The sequence below is a fragment of the Mauremys mutica genome, unplaced genomic scaffold (assembly GCF_020497125.1).
Source record: "Mauremys mutica isolate MM-2020 ecotype Southern unplaced genomic scaffold, ASM2049712v1 Super-Scaffold_100331, whole genome shotgun sequence".
Classification (NCBI taxonomy): Eukaryota; Metazoa; Chordata; order Testudines; family Geoemydidae; genus Mauremys; species Mauremys mutica.
Window position 1 is genome coordinate 504,929 of NW_025423316.1, and position 24,612 is coordinate 529,540.

At 55.5% G+C, this 24,612-nt stretch overlaps 7 non-coding genes across 7 annotated transcripts; 5 read left to right on the forward strand and 2 right to left on the reverse strand.

Annotated features, from left to right (window-relative positions):
- The first annotated feature begins 206 nt into the window (after positions 1-206).
- TRNAI-AAU lies at positions 207-280 on the forward strand. Its single transcript has one exon. It is a non-coding gene; the product is annotated as a tRNA-Ile (tRNA).
- A 2,402-nt stretch (positions 281-2,682) lies between these two features.
- TRNAD-GUC lies at positions 2,683-2,754 on the reverse strand. The gene has a single exon. It is a non-coding gene; the product is annotated as a tRNA-Asp (tRNA).
- Positions 2,755-12,711: 9,957 nt separating this feature from the next.
- On the forward strand, positions 12,712-12,793 carry TRNAS-AGA. The gene has a single exon. It is a non-coding gene; the product is annotated as a tRNA-Ser (tRNA).
- Positions 12,794-14,609: 1,816 nt separating this feature from the next.
- On the reverse strand, positions 14,610-14,703 carry TRNAI-UAU. The gene is made up of 2 exons: positions 14,666-14,703; positions 14,610-14,645 (listed from the first exon to the last, which is right to left on the reverse strand). It is a non-coding gene; the product is annotated as a tRNA-Ile (tRNA).
- A 3,709-nt stretch (positions 14,704-18,412) lies between these two features.
- TRNAR-CCU lies at positions 18,413-18,485 on the forward strand. Its single transcript has one exon. It is a non-coding gene; the product is annotated as a tRNA-Arg (tRNA).
- Positions 18,486-22,187: 3,702 nt separating this feature from the next.
- Positions 22,188-22,269, forward strand: TRNAL-UAA. The gene has a single exon. It is a non-coding gene; the product is annotated as a tRNA-Leu (tRNA).
- Positions 22,270-23,774: 1,505 nt separating this feature from the next.
- Positions 23,775-23,847, forward strand: TRNAF-GAA. The gene has a single exon. It is a non-coding gene; the product is annotated as a tRNA-Phe (tRNA).
- Positions 23,848-24,612: the final 765 nt, after the last annotated feature.

Here is a 24,612-nt window from a genome sequence, read left to right on the forward strand (position 1 = left end):
GTCCTGGGGCTGTCTTGCCGCTGGAGAATGCGGGCATTGATCCTGCTGCCTCTCGCATGCAAAGCGAGCGCTCTACCACTTGAGCTAATTCCCCTACCTTGGCAGGAGGCGTCTCGATCCATCCATTCGATAACGGAGGCCACATCATTCCCCGCGCCAGCCAGTGACTCCTTCCAAAAGGGTCAGGCAAGGCAGGGCTTGCCGTTGGCCGGCTAGCTCAGTTGGTTAGAGCGTGGTGCTAATAACGCCAAGGTCATGGGTTCAAGCCCCATGCTGGCCACTCCGGGAGGGAGAGGGTGGCTTCTGCTCTTTTGGCTGACTGCTAGGGGTGGCAGAGGCCAAAACCAGGTGGGCCAGGAGCGGGCAAGAGCCCTGCTGGGCGCAGGCGCCGGGCAGGACCAAGCTCCTGACACTTCCTTGGGCTCCCCTCCCTGGGCTCCTCGCTCCACCTGCTGCCTGAAAGGAACTTGGAGACGGGTGAGCCCGGCCGGCTGCCTTCCAGGCTCATAGGAGGCCAGGCTTGAGCTGCCCGCCCGCGAAGCCAAAATCGCAGGCCTGACGGCTCACCCCCAGTGTCCACAGAGGGTTGACCTGATGGCCCGAATTCTTGCCGGCCGCCAGCTCCACCCAAATGTACCCGACGCCGGATCACGCTCCCCAGCCCAAGCCACAGAGGAAGGCTTAATACTCGGCACCCCAACCTAGGGGAGAGGCTTCACACTCCGCCGGCGCAGGGTGACCTTTGGGACTTCCCTGGACACCATCCTCCCACCGCCCACAGCCAGACCCCCCAAGCCCACCCCTCCGACAGGAAGGAGCAGGAGGACCACTCCGCCCAGGGGCACCACCACTTGAAGTCAGCTTCACTTGCTTTCTCTTCTACCCCTTTCCTCCCAAGTTATGCGCGTCTCACGGGAGCCGGCCCTGGGAAGACGCAGGCACCGCACTCTGACTGGCGCAAGCCAAACTCCCACACCGAGAGTTTAGCACGGGCTCTTGAGGCACTGGAGGAACCCCATACAGACGCACTGACGGAGCTAAGCTTTACGGCCAAGGGCCCTACCTGTGCAGAAAGCCAACTTGCTTGTGAAAAAGACTCCTCTTTCGGCTCCCCTTCCAAACTTCCAAATGCCTCCCAATGGGAAAACACACCCACTGAAACACCCAAACAGTCCTAACGCTGGGGCCAGGCGAAAAAGAAAAGCAAGGAAAAGATTTCTAAATGGCCACCATGCCAGAGTCGTACAGCTCCGCAAGTGAAACCTGTGGGAGGGACATTACACAGAAAAGGGGAATGGAAAGCTGCCCAAATTGAGATGCTGTGGAAAGCTACAGCCCCATCGCTACTCCTACTCTGCACACTTCTTGCCACAGCTGATGAACGGCCAGGTGCTTTTCGCATCCAAGCCCACACCAGGGGAAGACCTTGAGAAGTTTCCCGTGGCTTGCCTGGTTCAGCTGGTCAGAGTGCGGCACTCGTGGAGGCAAGATGGTGCAGAGGAGCCCCTGGGTGGCTGTGGGCCTGGGGAGGATGGCTTTTCATTTTTCGGCCTGACCGCTACGGGCAGCAAGGCCAAAAGTCAGATGGCCGAATTTCCCGTCCACCACGCTCATCAGGAGCCCTTAGTCGACAGGCTGGGAGAATGCGGGCATCGCCCCGTCATATGTTTATTCCCCACTTCGAACTTTAGCATCCACAAGATGGGGACCTGCATGGGTCCCTCTCAACTTAAATCCTAGTTTAGATCTGGTAAAGCTGCCACCCTCTAGAAGTTCCAGTGTCTAGCACACGCCCTGTTCCCCCAAACCTTCCCTGGGGAACACAGATCCAAACTCCTTGACTCGTAACCCTAAGGGAAATAAACCATTCCCCCACCTTCTTCCCCCTCTCCTAGTTGTTGGGAAAGATACCTTGATTCAAACTCCTTGAATCAAACAAAGAGGGATTCACTTTTCCCCCTCCACTTCCCCTGAAAATCCAAACAAGGGAAGAAATCAATCAGGTTCTAAAAAGAAAAGGATTTTATTAAAAGAAAGAAAGAAAGTACACTATCTCTGTAACACCAGGATGGAAAAACCACAAGGCGTGCTGCAGGATAGCCCCTCCCCACCAAAAAGCAATGCCGTGACCCGGATTTGAACCAAGGTTGCTGCGGCCAGGGCGCAGAGTACTAACCACTATACGATCACGGCCAGGCGCTGGGGGTACAGGAAGCAGCACACTGGAAAATGCTCAGCTCTGTGCTCTCGGGGCGGCCACCTACCTCGCCAGCGGCCACAGGTCTTTCTCAAGTCTCCCCATTACAGTCACAGGTCAAATGCTGAGCAAAGGAAAAAAGACAGGAAGCCAATCCCATGCCTGTCCCTTTTTCTGTCTTCCTCCACCCCTGGACCAAGTCCCTCCCCGTTTGTCTGGGCCATTGTCCTCATGCCCCTGGCCAGCCTATTTCCCTTTGCCGCTCTGAAACGTGCCACACGTGCAGGCCCCGAAGCTGGGCCCGGGGGCGGAAGGCCAGGGAGAGGCTTTGGCTAGGGCCAGCGTGTCCTTGCGAGGTAATTGTCTCTCTGGAGGTGAAAGTCATCAGTGCGGGGTGCGAAGGGAAGTGGCCGTAGAAGGAGAATGGAAGGCATGGGGTGGGCAGGCCAGGGATTTCTTTGTTCCCCCCTTGAAAAGGGGTCACCCTCCCCATCGGGGAATTGAACCCCGGTCTCCCGCGTGACAGGCGGGGATACTCACCACTATACTAACGAGGAAAGGGGCACGGTGAGTGGCCCCAGCTCCCACAGACCAGCTATGGTCAGCGTACACCTACACCGTCGCATGGGCCCCAGCAGGCAACAGCACCCCTGGCCCTCTTCTGCTTCCCAAAGGTTTTGGCCGCAGCAACAGCCCTGGGAAAAGCCCTGGCCCTCCTCACCTGCCCTTGCCCAGCAGGACGCCTTTTCGGGCCTACACAGCTCCTCACACAACACCCACCTGGGACCTTGCCCTCACCTACCAGCTCAGCAGCACCTTTTTTCCTCTCAAAACCTCCTCTTGCCACCCTCCCCCTTCCACACTTCACACTCACCTCATCACAAACTCACCCACGGCCCCTTTGGCTTCTCAAGCGCCTCTGGAGGGATGCAGCTTCCCAGGCACGCAGATCCTTCCCTTCAACACACACTGGACGGACATTCGAAACACAGCCCTTCCAGGAGGGAATGCGCCGCTTTTGGACCCTGGCGCCCAGCAAGAAGTCCTGGGACTCTTTTTCTGACGGATGGACCCCACTGACTTGCCTTTACCAAGCAGAAACTAAGGACCGGCTGATGGCTCTCTTTGCAAACGGACGCCATCAGACTGAGCCATGAGGCGTGCTGCAGGATAGCCCCTCCCCACCAAAAATTAATGCCGTCATCCGGATTCGAACCGAGGTTGCTGCGGCCACGGCGCAGAGTACTAACCACTATACGATCACGGCCAGGCACTGGGTGAGCAGGCAGCAGCCCAGCAGAAAATGCTCAGCTCTGCGCTCTCGGGGCGGCCACCTACCTCGCCGGCGGCCACAGGTCTTTCTCAAGTCTCCCCATTACAGTCACTGGTCAAATGCTGAGCAAAGGAAAAAAGACAGGAAGCCAATCCCATGCCTGTCCCTTTTTCTGTCTTCCTCCACCCCTGGACCAAGTCCCTCCCCGTTTGTCTGGGCCATTGTCCTCATGCCCCTGGCCAGCCTATTTCCCTTTGCCGCTCTGAAACGTGCCACACGTGCAGGCCCCGGGGGAGGCTTTGGCTAGGGCCAGCGTGTCCTTGCGAGGTAATTGTCTCTCTGGAGGTGAAAGTCATCAGTGCTGGGTGTGAAGGGAAGTGGCCGTCGAAGGAGAATGCAAGGCATGTGGTGGGCAGGCCAGGAATTTCTTTGTCCCCCCTTTAAAAGGGGTCACCCTCCCCATCGGGGAATCAAACCCCGGTCTCCCGCGTGACAGGCGAGGACACTCACCACTATACTAATGAGGAAAGGGGCATGGTGAGTGAACCCAGCTCCCACAGACCAGCTATGGTCAGCGTACACCTACACCGTCGCATGGGCCCCAGCAGGCAACAACACCCCTGGCCCTCTTCTGCTTCCCAAAGGCTTTGGCCGCAGCAACAGCCCTGGGAAAAGCCCTGGCCCTCCTCACCTGCCCTTGCCCAGCAGGACGCCTTTCCGGGCCTACACAGCTCCTCACACAACACCCGCCTGGGACCTTGCCCTCACCTACCAGCTCAGCAGCACCTTTTTTCCTCTCAAAACCTCCTCTTGCCACCCTCCCACTTCCACACTTCACACTCACCTCATCACAAACTCACCCACGGCCCCTTTGGCTTCCCAAGCGCCTCTGGAGGGACGCAGCTTACCAGGCACGCAGATCTGGCTGATGGCTCCCAAGTGTGCAAGTCCGTCCCCGCAGAGCAGCCTCATAGTGTGACCTTGAAGAAACTGTGGAAAACAGGACAGGGGTGGGGGGGTAATAGGCTCCTATATTAGAAAAAGTCCTTCGGACCTGCCTGTCCCTTTAAACATGGGACATCTGGTCACCCTGGAGCAGCCCCGCACTCCTGCTCCCAGGTTGGTGCTCCCAGGTTTGTAACCCGGGGGCTGAAGCCAACGCGAGAAAGGGAATTGAGCGAGCTCGGAGCTCTCCGGCGCCACCTGTTGGGAGTTAGGGAAATGACTGAGCGGCGTCCTGGCTAATTTAAATATCACCTGGTTTTCTATCGGGTGGCTCCACTGGAGAGCTGGGGAGTGGCCTGAGTGTGGCAGCACCTTATTTGCATATTAAAAGCGGCAGTTTGGGGCCATTGGGGTAAAATATGAGTAAGTTTTGGGGTTGGGACCCACATGTTTAGTGCAGGCTGTGGGGAGCCGGGCTGAGCAGAGCCTGCCCCGACGGGGTGTGTGGTCACCCTGAGCTGGGAGCGTGTGGCCAGACATGGGGAAGGGGCTGCGGGAGAAGCTTGGTTGTAGGAAGCAGAAAGTGTCTCCTTTCTTTTTTGGTGTTTGGGTGAGGTTTTTGTTACCTAATGAAGAGCAGTGGTGGGGGAGGGGAATTGAGACTCTGCTTTGGGGGTTGCTGTGGGGTGTGACACGAGCCACCCGGTGCTGGCTGCTGCTGTGGGGCATAGGACAGGTGGGGGGTGGGGGGGCTGTTTGGGGGCTTGAGATGAGGGGCGGTTCCTGGTTGGCTGGTGCCAGCCTGCCTGGTGTTTTTTGACAGCTAATCACCCATTGGCCCTTGCGTGGGGCGTGTCTCTGAAAGCTGGTCTCCAATTGGGCTCTCCCCAACTGACGTTTCTGACAGGTTCAGCTCCCATTGGTGACGTTGTCTGACAGCGATGCGGGGCGGAGCCGCCAGGGCCTTGTGCGCTCAGAGCTCAGCGCCGCCCGCGAGAAGCGGCGCGAGGCCGCGTGGGGCCGGGTCCCGCTGCCGGGCGGAGGAACCGAGACCGCAGCAGCGGCGCCGCCTCCCGCCTGGCGAGAAGCCGCAGCACCGGGGGGGTCACAGGGCGTGAGGCGCTTCCGGGCGCGGCTGTTTCCTGCCGGTCGCGGGGTGACGGGTCCTGCCCGGGGCGGCCGGGGGCCGCGGGGTCCCGATGGCAGCTGGGGGCTCTGGCGTCCGCCCGCCCGTGGCGGCTGGGAGCTGCGGGGCCACCTGCAATGGCCGGGGGCTGCGGCTTCTCCTCACCCCCCCGCCCCGGTGACTGGGAGCTCCGGGCTCTGCCTGCGGTGTCTGAGCGCTGGGGCTCCTCTCCTGCCTGGGGCGGCCGGGAGCTCCCGGGGCTTCGGCGCTGCAGGGTCTGTGAGCAATGACGTGGGGCTGCAGGGTCCTCCCACCATCAAGGCCTGTTGGGAAATCCTGGGTCCATCCGCAGCGGCTGGGAGCTCTGGGGTCCACTCGTAGGAGCTGCAGGGTCCATAGGCAGTGGGGTGGGGCTGTGGGGGCTCCCCCGCCACCCATGGCTGCTGGGAGCTCCAGGGTCTGCCTGTGGGAGCTGAGGGGAGATGAGGGGTTTGGGGTGGAGGAGGAGGCTGCAGTGTGGGGCTGAGGGATTCGCAGTGCAGGAGGGGGCTGTGAGTTGAGACAGGGGGTTGGGGTCCAGGATGTGGTGATGGCTCTGGGGTGAGGACAGGGATGAGGGGTTCCAGGTGTGGGAGGAAGCTCTGGGCTGGGGCAGGAGGTTGAAGTGCAGAGGGGTGAGGGCGCTGGGGTGCAAGAGGGGGCTCTGGGTTTCGGGGGGTTCAGGGCTGGGGCAAGGGGTTGGGGTGCAGACTTACCTCAGGTGGCTCCTGGTCAGCGGCGCAGCAGGGGGGACCTACTGGCCACTTCCAGGGCACAGTGCGGTGCCCTAGGACACGTAGGGACCAGCCTGCCTGAGCTCCGCAGCACCGCTGACCGGACTTTATAACCCAGTCACCCCACTGGGAGCTCCAGGGTCCCCCTGTCCCATGTGGTGGCTGGGAGCTCTGGGATCCACTCACAGCAGCTGGGAGCTGTGGGGTCCATCCGTGGTGGCATGGGCCTGTGGGAGCCCCTTCCGACACTGGTGGCTGATAGCTGTGAGGCCCCCACCAGCCGACAGCTCCAGTCTTGCTGCCCCAGGGCTGAGGTAGAAAATGTCACTGAGATCTCTGAAAGTCACAGTTTCTGTGACGCCATTTATATAATCTTAGCCTTAATAGTTGTTGACTGTCTCTCTCAATCTAGAGGTCTGCTCTAGCGCGGATGGGACAGGGAAGACAGAAGCTCACCCCCCAGCACAGGTTTGGGCAGAAATGGCTCTGGGCTATTTGCTGTGCATGCAGAGGACTTGTCCAGGCTGGTGGAGCAGCTCAGCCAGATGAGGAGCTGGAAGAAGGAGACCGGAGCACCCTGGACATCCCACTTTTTCTCCACAGCCACTGCCTATCAGCAGGATTCCTCCTTCTCCTCCTCAGTGAGACCAAATCTAAGCACCTAGACAGCTGGTCTGTCCGCTGCACCCCAATCCCTCATGCCTGAGCCTCCATGCCAAAGCCCTGCACCTGGCTCCAGAGAATTAAGTCTCACATCTCACTGGGAACTCGACTTCTTGTGCCCAGAGAGTCTCGGCCCCCCTCAGTAGCTGACCTGAGAAACACAGTGTCTGCAAAAGCAGCAAAGAGTCATGTGGCACCTTATAGACTAACAGACATATTGGAGCATGAGCTTTCATGGGTGAATACCCACTTCATCGGCTGCATCAGTGTCTGCCCTTTCCAAAGAAGTGCCTGGAGGGCTTTTTTTTTTTCCTGTGTGACCACATGGCCTAACGGATAAGGTGTCTGACTTCAGATAAGGCGATTGAGAGTTTGAGTCCCTTCGTGGTTGTGTTTGTCCAGTTTTACCTTTGTGCTGAAAGTCCTGCTCCCTTCAGGGCTGGAACCTCTTCTTGGCTGCTCAGGCCAATGCTCTGGCTTCAGCTAGAGCCCCGGGAAGGAGTTGGGGGTTGGGTGTCACAAAGGCTGGGGCATGAGCCCCAGGTGCTTCCAGTCTCGCCTTTGCCCTTCCTGACTTGCCAAAGAAAATGTGCAGCTGCCCGGGCTAGAGTGTGGAGCAGTTTCCTTCTTCCAAGTGTGCCCCTGTCCCTGTGCTGGAGGGTACTTGCTAAATAGCACCTTGGGAGCCTGGGTGTTTCTCTGCTTCTCGCCAGCTGGGGAAAAGCCTCTTGGGGTAAAATCTCCTGCCCCACTGCCAAAGTGAGCACCGTGAGTGGGAACGGTCAGAGGCCCCACCAGGGGGGCTGGCCCTGCTTTCCTACCATCTTCTGATGTTGGCCACAAAGCAGAAGCAGCTGGCTGTGGGTGGTTTTCAGTGGGTGTTCGGCATGCCAGGGAGCAGGGAGCAGCCTGGCTGGGCGTCTCTGTGGCTGTCTGCTGGCCACGCATAGGCATGGTTCTCCCCTCCTCTTGCCCTGCCCTTGGTTGCTCTGTGGCTTTTAAGCCGTCCCTTGGAGCTGTCAGCACCAGCCGCCTCTGTCCTAGGTGCCCAGAGGAGGAGAGGTGCTGGGCTCCAGCCTGGGACTCTTCCTCCCTCCTGCCTTTTCCTGACTATGAAACCTGACCCTGACACCCCTTTCTTCAAGCGCCATGTGGGCAAGAGAAAAAGTGTGGTAGAAAGCACAAGGGCCAAACGTGTGGGCATCAAAAATCCCAAACACCCAGTCAAACCATAGCCACTTCTAGACCCCATTCCAACCAAAGACCTGGCTCCAGGGGGTATGAGTCACTCAGCACAAGGTAAACAACTCATTTTCATACAGCTGGAGATAGGAAAGCACTTGGATCTCCAGGGATTTACCACAAGGTCCCACTGAGATTTGAACTCAGATTTCAGCATGCCAACCATTACACCATGGGCCCAGCCTGTGCTAGTTTCTCTGAACATTGGTGACCCTCTCATAGAATACCAGGGTTGAAAGAAACCCCAGGAGGTATCTAGTCCAACCCCCTACTCAAAGCAGGGCCATTCCACAGACAGATTGTTATCCTAGATCCCTACAAGGCCCTCTCAAGGACTGAGCTCACACACCTGGGTTTAGCAGGCCAATACTCAAACCACTGAGCTTTCCCTCCCTCACAGGCCCAGCTTGTGTAAGGGGACTGTTGGCCCTTTACTAAAACTGAGTGGGGTTTTTTGGTTGGCTAGTTCCCAGTCCCAATAGAAGGGGGAAGGGTCAATGGGAAATCAGGACCCTGAGACTGACATACCCCTGGGGCGATGGTCACCAACTGGTAGGGAACAAGTGAGAATTTGTTAATGAGTAAAATTCCTGGTGAAAATTGGCAAAGATGTGGAGAGTTTGAAAAGTTCCATTGAATTTACACATGAAGATACAAACAGAGAGACAAATAGAGAGAAAGAGAACATCACAGACTGCACAGGCCCACACAGACATAAACAAAAACCGAACCCACACAGCACACAGAGCCATAGACACACAAGGGAAAGCCACACAAAACATAGAACAAATCCACACCAAAAAATACAGCAAAAGCCCACAACAGGAAAGCACAAAAACCACATACCAAAAGAATACTTAGCAAAAACTCTGCATGCAAAAGTCACACACACACCCACGCACACACACACAAACAACTATATGGCATCCACCAATATCACACAGGACCCACATGCACATCAACATGACAGACAACAAAACCCCCAACATACAGAAAGTCAGGCAGGGTTTGAGTCACCGCGAAGAGGGTGAGCACACAGGTGGTTTGGGGAGCAAAGATTGAGGGTGAGTCGGGGGCAGTGCTCTGGGCTCTGCCTGACCCCTCCTGACACAGGCGGCTGGTGGAGAGCAGAGCCTGGTAGATCTGTGGAATCTGCCCTGCTCTCTGTAAAGCAAGGGGACCTCGGTGTCTTCTGAGCTGCAATTGTATTTTCTGCAGGGCAAAATGATTGGCAGAAGCCATTTGCTTAAAGAAAACTGGTGCTGTAGGTGAGGTTTGAACTCACAACCTCAGCATGACTCCACTCAGCACTGCTTTGTAAGTCCTGGGCACTAACCCATTGCACCACTGGAGGCTGTTCTGAGGAGTTTGGCTCCATGTTTCATGGATGGATTAGTGGAGTGGGGGGGTTGCATTAGCTAAAACAAATCCATATTAAAGGCTGCAGGATGGCAGCAGCAGAGGTGGGGAGCCTCCTTCCATGTGCTAGAGCTGGTTCCCTCTTCCGTTGCTGAGGGGAAGGTTGGTGCTTTGAGCCCACCTGGTGCTGGAACGTCCCATGGGTGAGATTAACGGGACTCTTGGGAAGGAAGGGGAAGTCTTTTCTATCCCTGCCTAGCTCCATTGGTCTCCTGTGGCCCTTTCGGCTCTCTGCTCCCCTGTTGGGGAGATGCAGAGACAAGCCCCCATCTGGGTGAGTCACCGAGAGGCTGTGTCCCATGGCGTGTGTGGGGGAGAGGGGGAGGGGTGGGATGGGGCTCAAGGGGAGAAGGTTGTGTGTGACAGTGTGGGGGGAGGGGGAGGGTGTGTTCCTTAGGATAGAAATGATGGAAAACGCAGGGGCAGTGACAGCGAAGCCCCGTGTCTGAGTGTTATGACCCTGTGTGGTGCTGCCGTTCACCTTCCCCTCCTATGGGCTCAGCTTTCATTGAATCCAGCATTTTTTCACCTGTCCTCACCACAGAGGTGTCCCACATGCCTCAGCTACCGAGTGTCCCTCTTAGAGACGCCGAGGACTGGAACTGATTTCAGCTGCTGGGCAGCTCTGCTAGGTCTTTATTCATTTGCACAGGAAAATGCTGAGAGTTTAAATTCATTTCAAGCCCCCTGCCCCCATTCAGCGAACTCCTGAACATACTGGAGATGGGTCTGGAAATCGATTTTCATTCGAAAAAGTTTTTAAAGGGAATCACTTGGAGTGGAACTAGGAACCCATTATAATGCAGGGAAACAGTCGCCCACTAAGCTATAGTCGCAACAGAGAGTGCCATGTATAGCTCAGAGCAGAAACAGTTTTTAACCTGGGGGTTAGTAAACTTTCTCTCTATACAAAAACCACAGCTTACAAACTCCCCACCCCCGCACCGTGTCACCAGAGCACAACAACAACTCTCCTTGGGGCACACACAGCTCCCCAGCTCCCTGCCCGTCAGTCTCTCCAGCGTTGCTCCAATCCCTTAAAGCAGGGTCTCAACCACGATTTACCTTAGGGCCAGTGCCAGTCCTCCAAGTGGGCCAATAATGTCACTCATACTGCCCAGACCCTGCCCCCCAAAACTCCACCCCCCCCACCTGCCTAAGGCTCTGGGAGGGAGTTTGTGTGGGGGGAAGAGGTCTAGGGTGCAAATCCTGGGCTGGGGCTGGGGATTGGGGTGCAGGCTCTGGGGGGAGTTTGGGTGCAGAAGGGGTGAGAGGCTGGCTTCTGGGAGGGAGTTTGGGTTGGGGAGGGGGTCTGGGATGCAGGCTCTGGGATGGAGTTCGGGTGCTGGTGCAGGCTCTGGGCTGGGGCAGGAGGAAGGCGGAACAGGAGGAGGGGTGGGGTTGCGGGCTGTGGGAGGAAGATTGGGGGCAGGCGGGAGGGGGTGTGTGGGAAGGGGGAGGGGGTGCAGGCTGTGGGAGAGAGTTGGGGGCAGGGGTGTGTGGGGGGGAGCAGGCTCTGGGAGGGAGTTTAGGAGTGGGAAGAGGTATGTGGGGAGGGGGAGGGGTGAGGGTGCAGGCTCTGGGAGGGGGTCAGGGATGCAGCACTTACTGGAGGCTCCAAGGCGGGGTGGGCTGCGGGGCCTCCATGTGCTGCTGCCCCCAGACACCTCCCCCAAAGCATCTCATTGGCTGCAGGGGGTCAGGGTGGGGGGCAGCGCAGGGAGGCACCGACCCACCCTGCCCTGCCATGGAGAGGGGCCGGCAGCCACTGGAGCGAGCAGACAGATGCTGCTCAGCTCCGCTGCACTGACGGGGCCCCTGGGGGGGGGGAAGCGCCTGGGGGCAGCAGGTGGGGCCAAGGGAGTGACCTGGTCCCAAAACTGCTGGAGCCCCACGGGCGAGACCTGGGAACCAGGACTGCCAGCCAGACAAACACCTTTAAGAGGAGGCGTCCCTCTCCCTGTCAAAAACTGATCTTCCTCCTTCAGTTCAGTGTCAGCCTGAATTGTTCCTTATCCCGCCAGAGCCAGAGGATTGAAAGCAGCAACATCAAACCCCTGTGTAGCTCGCAGGAATGGACATAAACACTCCCTGGTATCTGAGAAGATGTTCAGCTTTGCCCTTGGTCAACTAGAAGGCTAAAGGGAAAGGAGGTGGCACCAGGTATAAAGAGTGAAACACGACACATCATAGTTATGCCCATGGTGGCTGCAAAATCTTTTTTTGTACTTCTTCCTATCAGCAGTGTATTGTTTTATCTGGAGTTTAGACCTTGACCAAGAAATTTGTACTTTGCTAAAATAATCGACTGCCCCTAGTGAAGGCAATGGACTTGACACCCACTGGGGTGTTCCTACACAGGTACAAGTACTAACAACAGTGGCTGCCTTTTAGCCATAGATTTTAATCAGGGCAATAAATTGAAAAAAAACCCTTTTAAATCATTTCTCAGCCTGAGTCCTTCACCCACATTCCCTAGAGCATTGGGCCACCATGTGGATGTTTCATTTCCCTCCTCAGTTTCACCCAGAGACAAAATTTCCTTTGCACAGATCCATGAACAGCAAAATCGTCCTGTGTCTCTGGTCTGAGCCAGGGCATTCGATTCCAGTGAACCCTTCTCTCCTGCAATGGCGATGGTCAGACAGAGGGGACGTGGCACCTGCATCCCTGCCAGGGAGATATTGGCTCGGCTCTTTCTTTCTGCTGCTGTTGTTAGTCCATGAAACATCAAGGGTGGAATGCAAGGCTGAGTTCATGCACCAGCCCTCAGTGCCCCAGAGAAATCCTGCCCCCTGCTATTGGAACGATGTGCTGGAGATTTGACTAGGAAAGGGACTGTCTGAATTGTCAGAGTGGGGAATGAACAACAGTCTACAGCAATGTCGTTCACACAAACACACTCTCATCCTGCTCCAGCCGGAAGGGAAATGGGCAGGAATTCTCGCTGTTCACCCAAGGACACTCTTACACTAATGCAGCCGTGAGTGTGCTGGGGAAGCTGGTCTGAGCAAACAATTTGAAGTGACAATTCAGTGAGAACAGAATCATCATGTAATGAAATGTACATCAAGTAGTTGTGGCCGAGTGGTTAAGGCGATGGACTAGAAATCCATTGGGGTCTCCCTGCGCAGGTTCGAATCCTGCCAACTATGCAAACACTGAGCTGTTGTTATTATTGCACTCTTAGTAACTGAGCATCAACAGTGCGAACTGTAGCCAGATCTAGTTTCACTCTGTCTACGCTTAAAATGCTGCTGTGGCACTGCTATAGCACTTTGGAGTAGACAGTGACTGGAGGGGTTTTCCCATCCCTGTAATAGCTGCATGGACAGAACAATTCTTCCTTTTCTTTAGCACTATCTAACCCGGGCTTAGGTCACCTTAACAATATGGGGTTTGTGGGGGGGTCACACCCTGAGAGACGTCGCTCTGCCAGTGAAGTGCCCAGCGTACACCAGCCCTTAGATCCCTCTTGGTATTTCAATGCAGGCACTGACCTGTGACAGGAAAACATCAGCTCACAAACACAGAGACTGAATTTCCCACATTTAATCTCGCTGCACTTTCCAGAAAGTCACAAAATTCAATTCATTCTTGCTAGGACAGAGAAAAAATAAGTGATACTAAGTTTTTGGCTTGATTAAATAAAATTAAGTGTTTAATTAATATAGTAAAAATCTGTACTGATTCCTCTAACTAACACCATAGCGTGAAATAGGAACAGAGACAAATCTTGTCAGTGACGACTAATTTCACAAATGATCTTCCCATTATTAATTTCCACGCTGCCCCCATTGGAGGTCTGGGCATCTCCAGTGTCATTGCTCTGCATTCACCTTCCCCTAGAATTGTTCTTGGACATTTGACTTCCTCTGCAGCGTGGGGCACGGGATCACTTGCTGGAGGATGCACCTTGAGGTCTTTAAGCCACAATTTGAGGACTTCAATAACTCAGACATAGGTTAGGGGTTTGTTACAGGAGTGGGTGAGTGAGATTCTGTGGCCTGCATTGTGCAGGAGGTCAGACTAGGTGATCATAATGGTCCCTTCTGACCTTAAGTCTATGAATCTATTCCCAAATTTGGAAAACTGTGCAGTTCAGAATGAGAACAGTGACCCCGTCTCCTTCCTGCACCTGCTCTACATTGCTCCACAGCAGCTTCTCCACCTCCAGAGTAACCCCAGCACTGCAGTGCAGCCGCCCAGGGTTCAGCGGGGCCCCTGGCAGGACAGTGGGTGCAGCTAACAGCCTGGTGTGTCTGGCAGTGAGGCAGCTGTAAAAAAGCAACCCACCCCCCCAGAAGTACAGAGACTGAATTCCCCAACTTTAACATCATGACCCCTGTAGAAAGCCACACGTGTCAGTTGTATTTTCACAGGGAGATGCAAAAATCAAGTGACCAATTTTTAAGTTGAGTAAATAAAGTTGAGGAGATAGTTATTAACCTCACAAAAATATACTAAAGATCCCTCAACATAACACCTGAAGGTGAAATATGAACAGAGACAAACCTTGTCAGCAAAGGCTCATTTCCCAAACGATCCTCAAAATGTTCCCAATTCCCACCCCTCCTCCACAGGAGCTCTGTGCAGTGTAACTGTTCTGCAGGCAGCTTCCCATTAAATGCTGTTGTGGGACATTCCCAGGCCTGGAAATGTACCAACGACAGAATTTGAAGAGCAAACCTGGCTCCCCGCACCAGGCGGGATTTGAGTGTTTTGTCCCTGTCACTTAGTCTTTGTCAATAGTACAGACGCCAGGGGCAGGACTCCAGGCTCTGCTTGAGGGATCCTGGCACAGGGGCTGGGGGGGAGAAAGGATTGTAGATTCTGACCTGTGCTCTGGAGAGGAGGTAATAAGTGAAGGGGGCATTTTTTATTAGCCCCCTCCTGAGGGTCCCCAGGGCTGGAATTCTACATTCCACAGGCCAAATGAGGGGGTGACACCACTTGGTTAATGAAAACCAGTGCTCCAGGTGAGGTTTGAACTCACAACCTCAGCATAGCTCCTCTCAGCACTGCCCTATAAGTACTGTGCGCTAACCCATTGCACCACTGGAGCACCTAGGTTGATACAGGCGAGGAGTGACCCCAAAACATTCTCAGTGGAGCTGAGAGCAGGTAGCGACAAGTGTTGTACTCGGTGGGGTGGATCATTTTTACGGCTTCCAGGCCCCATTTGACCCTTTTGTTCTTCCCTGTGTAATAACAGAGCTGGTTAAGACTCAATGGAGAGTCTTGCTGCAGACCAACAGATCTGAAATCACTGATAACCAGCTCTAAGCGTTAGTCCTGCTTTGGGACAGTGTCTCTCATGCAAGAAACTGCCCAGTCTGCGCTAGCAGTGAGGCTCCCTCACTAACAGCTGAAATCAGGGAGAGCTGTGTGAAGTGCAGGGCCCCAGGGGTGTCTGAACAGGGGGGAACAACACCCCAGGTGCCCAGAGGAGGAGAGGTGTGTTGGGCTCCAGCCTGGGACTCTGCCTCCCTCCTGCCTAGCCCTGACTGTGAAGCCTGGCCCTGACCCTCCTTCCTTTAAATGCCATGTGGGCAAGAGGAAGAGTGTGACAGCTGCAGGGACCAAAGTTGTGGACATCAGGTGAAGCAGCGAGAAACAACCATATGATCAACCCGCAGGAATCTCTAGCCAGACTGTTAAGTTCTAGGACCCCACCCTAGAGCCGCCAGCCCATTGAACCAGCCAGACCAATGACCTATCTCCAGTGGGCATCAGTCACCCAGCAGGAGGGAAAAATGTCACTTTAGTTGACCCTGAGAGAAGGTAGCCAAACACATTGAGCTCCAGGGCTTTGTAGCAAAGCAATGTATCACCATGAGGTCCCACTGAGATTTGAACTCAAATTTCAGAGGTCTGAGTGCTGCCCATTACACCATGGGACCTGCTGCTATTTCATTTTCTAGACCCCTGTGACTCTTGGCTGGTTTGCACTCTGCACTTATTGCTTCCCACCAGCGGCTTCCTCTCGCGGGTCTCTCTCTCCTCCTCCAGTGACTGTGGTCCTGCTCTTCCGGATCCGTGGGTTCTGCCCTGAGTCCCTGCATCCCCCTGCTTTGTCTCCATTCCCTGCAGGCTGCAAAAATGTCAGGGGAGGCCGCCCCTCCCTTCTCTCAGTGCTCCCGCTCATATCGGCCAACTGCAGCCTCATCTCCTGGAACTCGAGCAGCTGTCGCTTGATCCGGTCGTACAGTCACAGGCTGACTAGCTCCCCTGTCTGGATGCTCTTGTGGAAATCCCACAGGTGACACTGCAGGACTTGGCACTGTTGGTTTCTTTAATGTTGTGGTGTTTCCCCAGCGTCCGGAACAAAGCAGCCAACTCCTCCCTCACCGACTCCCACCAATCCCCCTGGTAACCACAGAACCCTCTGATGCTTTCCCGTTCTGCCAACACCGCCAGGCCTCGCCCCCCTGCTCCTTAATCTTGCAAGCTCTGGATGTTCAGCTTCCAATATCCTCTGCCCTGGGTCAGGGAATTGCCCACATTGAGCACACGGTGAGAGCTGCGTGATCCGAACAGTCCATTGGCACCACCCTGCACTGGGCTGTCGACGTGCTCTCATTCATGTAAATCCGGTCAGTGTGACTGCTGGCCTGTCCCTGCAGAAAGGTGTATCCCCTCTGCGGCTGGTGTGAGCTCGGGTCAGAGGAATAGGAGGCTACTGCCCACCCTCCACTGGTTCCACTACAGAGAAACAAGTCCTCTAAGCCAACCTTGCTACAGACCTGAGCCAGGCAGTGCTCATCATAGAAGAGTTTCCTCTGACGGTCGGGAAAACAGGACCAGCAGTCCTCAGGCCGGTGCAACAATTGAAATCCCCCCCGACACCAAACACCGTGCGGTCTAGAAGAAGGGAGCCAGTTCCTTCATAGAACTTTCCTTTCATGCCTTAACTGGGGACCATACACACTAATATAGCAGTAACCAGTGCCATGGAGCACAAAGCCACCAGTAATGCCCTCCCTGGTCGGAGCTCCACCACTTTCTGTACTCGCACTGCGAATGTGAAGAACAAGACTCCAACCCCATCATTCTTCCCTGGCCTGGAGGACCAGAGAGATGGGCCCTTCCTCCAATCACCCTCTGCCCATCAAGCTACCCTAGAGTTGTTAATGTGCATTTCCTGAACACCCACCATGGCCAAGTCCAGCTGCTCCAAGACACTGAACATCAAGTGCCTCCTCCTGGGCCCCCAACTCCCTTCCACATGGCCACTTTCACACATGCCCCTTCCCTGGTACTGCCCTCCCTCAGCTGCACAGAAGAGTTTTCATCCTCTATACCTGCCTGTCACTGCCCAGCACCCCCTCTAGCACTCTCTTCCTGCCATATTGGGTCCACCAATAACTCACTTAGGAGAGACAGCTCCTGTCCCTCATTGTTAAATGTCAGGCCAGCCAATTAGGGGCAGAAGCCCACAATATCTTTTCCTACTGCAGAGCCCAAGCTCAGGGACTCACCTTGGGTGCAGGGACCACTGTGCTCCCCGAAAACAAGCCACCCCTGCACAAAAAGGGATGAAAGGGGCTGCTAAAGCCTGGGATTGAAACAGGGATCTTTAGAACTTCAGTGTAATGCTCTCCCAACTGAGCTACTTTGGCAGCTGCATAAGAGTATTTTGGCCTGTTGCTTCTCTTTCCGGGAGGTTTTTGCAGCAGTTGCACAGAAAAAGGATGTCATTGGGAGCGGCCCATGGAGACAAGACTCGCTTTTGCCTGCCTTGCTCAGCTTGACTTGCTGCCTCACCCCGTTCCTGCCCTAGTGCCCGGGTTGACCTGGTGGTGGAAGGGGACGGGGGGCCAGTGGTGCGGGGAGGAAGTTGAGCTGGACCCTGAGCTAGACTAGACCCTGGCAGTGAGAGTCTGGCCACCACTTGCCACCCCACCCTGTTGTCCTGGCTTCCCCCACTGGGCGTCATTTCGGGAGGGAAGTGGGGCTTCTGCCTCCCCTCCCCGATTTTCACACCGCAGAGGAGTGCGAACAGGAAAACGAACGGCTGCTCCACACCCCCACCGGAGGAACCCGACGCCCTTAGCTGCTCCCCCTGCTCCCCCCGAGCTATGCTACTGAGTGGAAGTGTCCTGTGCCCAGCACACAGAGGTCGATCAATCAAAATCCTCTTCTGCCAGCACCGGGCCTCCTGCTTCTTACACTGGGCCTGCAAGCGAGGGGATGCTGGCACAGCGCCAAGAGTCTAACTTGTGAGGCAGGAGGCAGCTGACGCCCGCAGCCTGCTGGGGAGCTCCCAGAAGTTATTAAGGGACAGAGACTCCTCAATGCCCTTAGTAACAAGGGTTTGGGGGTCACCGAGGCCAGTAAGAGGGTCACTATGTCGGCCCTATAACCCTGGGTGTCAGGTCACTGTGCAGCTTTGATCTAGAGCTCAGATCCCAAAACCAACCAGCAGCCCACAGCCTCCCCCTGGGTCTGCCCCACCTGGTTCCTCCTTACAGGCCGACCTTACCCCCCTTCCAGCCCCGGATTCACCCCCTAATCATCCTACTGCCACTCAGAGCCACAGCTGTGGAGTTGCTGAAGGAGGGAGGGGTGACTCTAGGGTGGGGTTCTTCTCTAAAGATGGCTGGCAGAAAGGTGGTGCTCAGCTCTGTCAGCCACCTGCCCAGTTGCCTCGCTGCCAGGGGATACAGACGTTTCTGTAAGGCCATTAAATGGGATATTTGGCTTCTGAGTGAATGTGAGGAATGTGCAATCCTGAGAGGGAATTTCCATCCCTCTTTCCAGCACTTTTTAGGGCCCCAGTGGCCTAATGGTTAAGGCTTTGGCTTCCTAAGCCAGAGATTGTGGGTTCAAGTCCCATCTGGGGTGAAAAACTCCCTCCTTCTTGTATATTGCAAAGAAGCCTTGGTGTTATTTTCACCAAGGAAGCTGGGAGATGTTTGAACCCAAACTACTGGATCTTGGGAACAATCCCCCAGAAATGGCATCTTCCACTTGACAAATGCTTTCTAGACCCATCAGTAGCAAACACTTAATACTAGTGTTTGTCTGAGAATAGAAGGAAGGGGAGTGTTTACTCCGACACCTCAGTGAGTGAAACAGACAGAAAGAGCAAGGCTGTCCTGAAAGAGAATGGATCTGTCTGGAGACAAAGCAGAACCTGAGAATGAGCAACAGTGTGAAAAGAAGAACTTCAAATGTGTGTTAGGTGTTAGTTAGGTTGGTCTGACAAATTTCAAGAAAATACCAATGCTCGTACACTGATGCGGACACTGGCTGCTTCTGATCTTTTACTGAGAGTTCATTGAGAAATATTTTCCTTAACTATGTTATGGAATATTGGGTGGGCTATGAAGGCACCATTCTTCCTGCTTTCACCCTTGGAGACAACGCGGCTACATGGCATGCGGCCAGTGCTCACCTTCCAGTCAACTGCTAGAGAAGATAACACAGACAGGGATGGCAGCAGGGCAGCCTGGAGCTCCATGGAGATGGTGGGACTAGGTCTCATCAATGGGGAGGTGGCCACCCCACCATGCACCAGGCTGAGCCAGCAAGTGCGGCGTGTGCTCCACGGTGCCCCTACTCCCTGCATGTGGTGGTGGAGGGCAGTTACTGAGTTCGGTTGGTCTGGCAAATTTAGAGCTTGGCTACACTTGCAGATGTAGAGCACTGGGAGTGAAACCACAGCAGGGAAACCGCTGCTGTGTGTTCACACTGACAACTGCAAGCGCACTGGAGTGGCCACATTAGCAATGCCACAGAGAGCAGTGCACTGTGGTAGCTATCCCAGTGTGCAAGTGGCTGCAACGTGCTTTTCAAATGGGGGACAGGGGTGGAGTGTGACAGGGAGTGTGTTGTGTGTACGTGGGGGGAGCGACTGTGTTTGGGGGGCTGAGAGTGTGTCAGCATGCTGTCTTGTGTGTTCAGACAGCAGCAGACCCCACACACACACACACACTCACAACAGCAGCATTCCACACTAATGGTTGCTTTGTCCCGGAGCAGATAAGCAGCCGGCTGTCAGAAACGGAGCTTTGAAAGGGGATATCCGCATGCCTGCCGCCGATTTCAAAACAATGACCAGAGTGGGCACTTGACTTCAGGGGATTATGGGACATTTCCTGATGCCAAACATAGTGCAGTGATGCAACATGTCGTCCACACTGATGCCAGGGCGTTTCAGCAGGGCTCAGCAAGCTTTATACTTCTCATGGAGGTGGATTACCAGGAGCGCTCCAGCTGCAGAGCCCAGGTGCTGCATGTGCCTTGCCAGTGTGGACACCTCAGGAGTTAGGGAGCCCAGGGCTGCTTTAATGGGCTCTAACTTGCAAGTGTAGCCAAGCCCCTAGACTATGTCACGTGTGTGACTTACTTGTGCTATTGTAATAAATACAATAGACGTGCAATGGTCAGAAATCACACCAGCATAGAAGTATATTGAAGGGAAACCGTAAGGAAATTAAGAGTTAAATTATCCTCCACATGTCCCACGTCCCACTAAAATGAATCCAACCCACAGAGCACATGGGCAGAAGTATCGGTGTCAGGATGCTACATTGTTAGCACAGTAAATGAAGCTGCAAAATAAATGATGTTTAAATGACCTCACTCTATTTTTTACAATCCTGTGTTAAGAGGTAATAGATACAGATGGACACCAGGAAGGGTTGTTTGGAGGATGAAGCCTTTATGCTTCCATCCCCCACCACTGTCACGTTTTAGCCAATTAGGACAAGTCAGCAAATAAGAATAACCTCAGGTCTCAGTAACTGCTGCAGGTAGCAAAGTCCTACAGGGAGCAGATTCTGGCACTACACCTGCACAGCTCTGCTTCCCGGCTCTTCTCGGGCTCCTGCTCTCTCCTTAGCTCCGCCCCACTCTGGCCCAGGCAGTTCCAGCTCCCACGGAGGATGGGACCCCCCTGGCCTGGTGACTCCCTCATTACACCGCCTGGCCTGTCAGTGCGGCTAACTTGGAGCTTTGGCCTCTCCCCATTGCCCCTGGGGCCTGTCAGTCTCAGGGTCCTGATTTCCCATTGGCCCTTCCCCCTTCTATTGGAACTGGGAACTAGCCAACCAAACCCCCCACTAAGTTTTAGTAAGGGGCCAACAGTCCCTTACTCGAGTTGGCCCCATGAGGGTCACCAATGCAGTAGCATGAGCTGGTGCCATGGTGTAACGGGCAGGACTCTGATTCCTGCAATCTGAGTTCAAATCTCAGTGGGACCTTGTGTTGGCTTGTGGTAAAGCCCTGGAGCTCACAGTGCTCAACTTCCCTGTATTCAGCTGTGCAAGAGCAAATCTTTCCCCTCTTGCTGGGTGACTCACCCACTAAAGCCAGGTTGTGATGGCCACAATGGGTTGAGGCTCTAAAACTTTCTACCCTGGTTGCTGATGCCTGTTGTTTGACCAGATGCTTGGGATTCTCACAGCTTCACCTGATGCCCACAAGTTTGGCCGTTTTGCTTGAAGCCACGTTACCTCTTGTCCACATGGCACTTGGAGGAAGGAGTGCCAGGGCCAGGCTTGATAGTCAGGGCTAGGTAGGATGGAGGAAGAGTCACAGGCTGGAGCCCAACACACCTCTCCTTCTCTGGGCACCTGGAGCAGAGGCGGCTGGTGCTGACAGCTCCAAGTGAAGGCTTAAAGGCTACAGAGCAACAGAGGGCAGGGCAAGAGGAGGGGAGAACCATGCCTATGCGTGGCCAGCAGACGGCCACAAAGAAACCCGGCCAGCCTGCTCCCTGCCCAGGGGTGGCTCCAGGCTCCAGCATGCCAAGCGCTTGGGGTGGCAAGCCACTGGGGGCGCTCTGCCGGTTGCCGCGAGGGCAGCAGGCAGGTTGCCTTCCGCGGCTTGCCTGTGGAGGGTCCGCTGGTCCCGCGGCTTGGCAGACCTCCCGCAGGCAAGCCGCTGAAGGCAGCCTACCTGCCGTGCTTGGGGCGGCAAAATGCCTAGAGCCGCCCCTGTCCCTGCCTTGCCAAACCCCCACTGAAAACGTGTTTAATCCACTCAGTGTGGGGAGAGGATATGTGGCTGGGGGGAGGAAAAGCCTTGGGCTGCACTGGGGGAGTGCAGAGCAGGGGTGACACCCCAAAAAGCTGCAGCAAAGGGATGGACAGGTGGGGTGCGTGGATAGAAGAGGCAGCGAGACTAAAATCTAAAAGGGGAGTGTGGGGTCTAGTGGTCAGAGCAGGGGAGGGGGGTTGGTGGTCAGAATTCCTGGGTTCTATCTCCAGCCCTGGGAGGGGAGCGGGGACCAGCGGTTAGAGTGTGTGTCGGGGGGAGAGCAAATATTGGGACAGTCCTGATAAAATCGGGAAGTCTGGTCACCCTACATCAGGTTTCAAGTTGAGAATCATTTCCCCTTCCCGCTCTGTGGGAGGGGAGACTTTTAAACGCGCTCTCTGTGCGACTGCACATGGCTAAGCAAAGAGAACAAACCCCCAATCCCTCCTGTGCTTTGGGAGGCAGGTTTGCGGTGGGAATTCTGTAGTTCAGATGATTTCACGCCTGGGCATTGTGATTCTTTACCAGTTTCTCTGGCATTGGGGCAATTTTGTGCTCACAGCTGTGATGGCCGAGTGGTTAAGATGTTGGAGTTAAAATCCAATAGGGTTCCCCTGCGCAGGTTCAAATCCTGCTCACAGCGAGGCCTGTGTTTTAGCCAGTCTCTCACCCGGGCAATACCTCTGTACAACCCCCTGAGACACTCTCAATTCTCTCCCCACCCCAAGGAAATCCTGTTCTGCTCCTTTCATAGAGATCCCTGGGACACCCCCTCACACTGTGTCCCTGAGGGGTCAGGCAAACTCTCAGCCCCTGAAGCCTCTGCCACTCACCTGGTGCCCCATAGATCACCCATAGCCCTGGTTCTGCTCCTCTCCCTAGAGTGTGAAAGGAGCCAAGTCAGTGACTCCATGGGAGCTACGGGGCTGCAGAAATAACAGAGAAAAAATAGGTGCTCAGCACCCACTGGCAGCCAGTTCCCCCCCGCCCACTACAGGTCTTGCCGACAAGCTCCTCCTCTTCCCCTTCAGCACCTCCCACCTGCCAGTGATCAGCTGTTCAGTGGGGTGCAGGAGGTGCTGGGTGGGGAGAGGAAAGAGCAGAGATGGGAAGAGGTTGGGGAGGGAGAGGAATGGTGCAGAAGGGGACAGGGGTGGGAGCTTGGGTGGAGTGGGGGCAGGGCAGAAAAGGGGGGATTTATCCTGGGCCCTGCACCCCTCTAGGGCCGGCCCTGAAGGGAAGCACCGACTATCACAGTGACAATACAACTGACCAGCCTTGCGGGGGAGGCGGAGGGAGATCCGCACTCACCAGGTCTCTTCTCTCCCCCACGGTGAGCCAGACACTGCTCTCTCCTGGCTCTCACTCTAGCAGCTGGACGCCAAGGAGCCATTTCCCCACAGGAAGTGCATTGAGTGCCCCTGTGGTGCTGGGGGGCTGGCGCTGCTGCTGCCTGTGGGGCTGGCAGGGGGGGCTGATGTCTGCACAGACTCTCAGCTGCCAGGCCGGAGGGGGCACTTGGGACCTTACCAGACTGGCTCAGTGAAGACGGGGGGTTGACAGAGCAATACAGACGCTCTCCAGAGCAGGGAGCAGCAGCCGCCCATGCAGCCAGGCAATGAGCATTTCCCACAGCCTGGAGCCGAGGGGGAGGCGGCAGCTGCTGTTCCAGCTCCTCGGGGACAGGCCCTGTCAGCCAACAGCCGCTTCTTACTCCCCACAGCTAAGGGCGTTGGGTTCCTCCGGTGGGGGTGTGGAGCAGCGGTTCGTTTTCCTGTTCGCACTCCTTTGCGGGGTGAAAATCGGGGAAGGGAGGCAGGAGCCCCACTTCCCTCCCGAAACGACACCCAGAGGCGGAAGCCAGGACAACAAGGTGGGGCGGCAAGTGGTGGCCAGACTCTCACCGCCAGGGTCTAGCCTAGCTCAGGGTTCAGCTCAACTTCCTCCCTGCGCCACTGGCCCCCAGTCCCCTTCCACCACCAGGTCAACCCGGGCACTAGGGCAGGAACGGGGTGAGGCAGCAAGTCAAGCTGAGCAAGGCAGGCAAAAGCGAGTCTTGTCTTCATGGGCCGCTCCCAATGACGTCCTTTTTGGGTGCAACTGCTGCAAAAACATCCCAGACAGAGAAGCAACAGGCCCAAATTTTGTCCTAAAGTAGCTCAGTTGGGAGAGCGTTAGACTGAAAATCTAAAGGTCCCTGGTTCAATCCCAGGCTTTAGCAGGATCTTTCATCCTCTTTGTGCAGGGGCAGCTTGTTCTCTGGAAGCACAGCGGTGCCTGCACCCAAGGTGAGCAGGGCTGCCCTGGGGCAAAGCAATTTTGGGGGCCCCTTCCATTAAAAAAAAGTTGCAATACTGTATTCTCATGGGGCCACTGCGGGGCCTGGGGCAAATTGCCCCACTTGCCTCCCCTCTGGGTGGCCCTGAAGGTGAGTCTCTGATCTTTGGCTCTGCAGTAGGAAAACAGAGAATGGGCTTCTGCCCCTAGTTGGCCCACCTGACCTTTAACAAGGAGAGATGGGAGCTGTCTTTCCCAACATGGCAGGAAGAGAGCAAGGCAGGGTGACCCTCAGGAATGGTGCCAGAGGGCTGCAGGGCAGTGACAGGCAGGGATTGGGGATGAAAACTCCTCTGTGCAGCTGAGAAAGGGCAGTACCAGGGAAGGGGCATCTGTGAAAGTGGCCATGTGGAAGGTGGCAGGGATTTGGGGGCCCAGGAGGAGATGCTTGATGTTCAGTGCCTTGGAGCAGCTGGACTTGGCCATGGTGGGTGTTCAGGAAATGCACATTCATGACTCTAGGGTAGCTCAATGGGCAGAGGGTGATGGGAGGAAGGGCCTCCTGGCCAGGGAAGAATGATGGTGCTAGAGTCTTGTTCTTCACATTCGCGGTGCGAGTACAGAAGGGGCTGGAGCTCTGACCAGGGAGGGCATTACTGGTGGGCTTTGTGCTCTGTGGCACTGGTTACTGCTATATTAGTGTGTATGG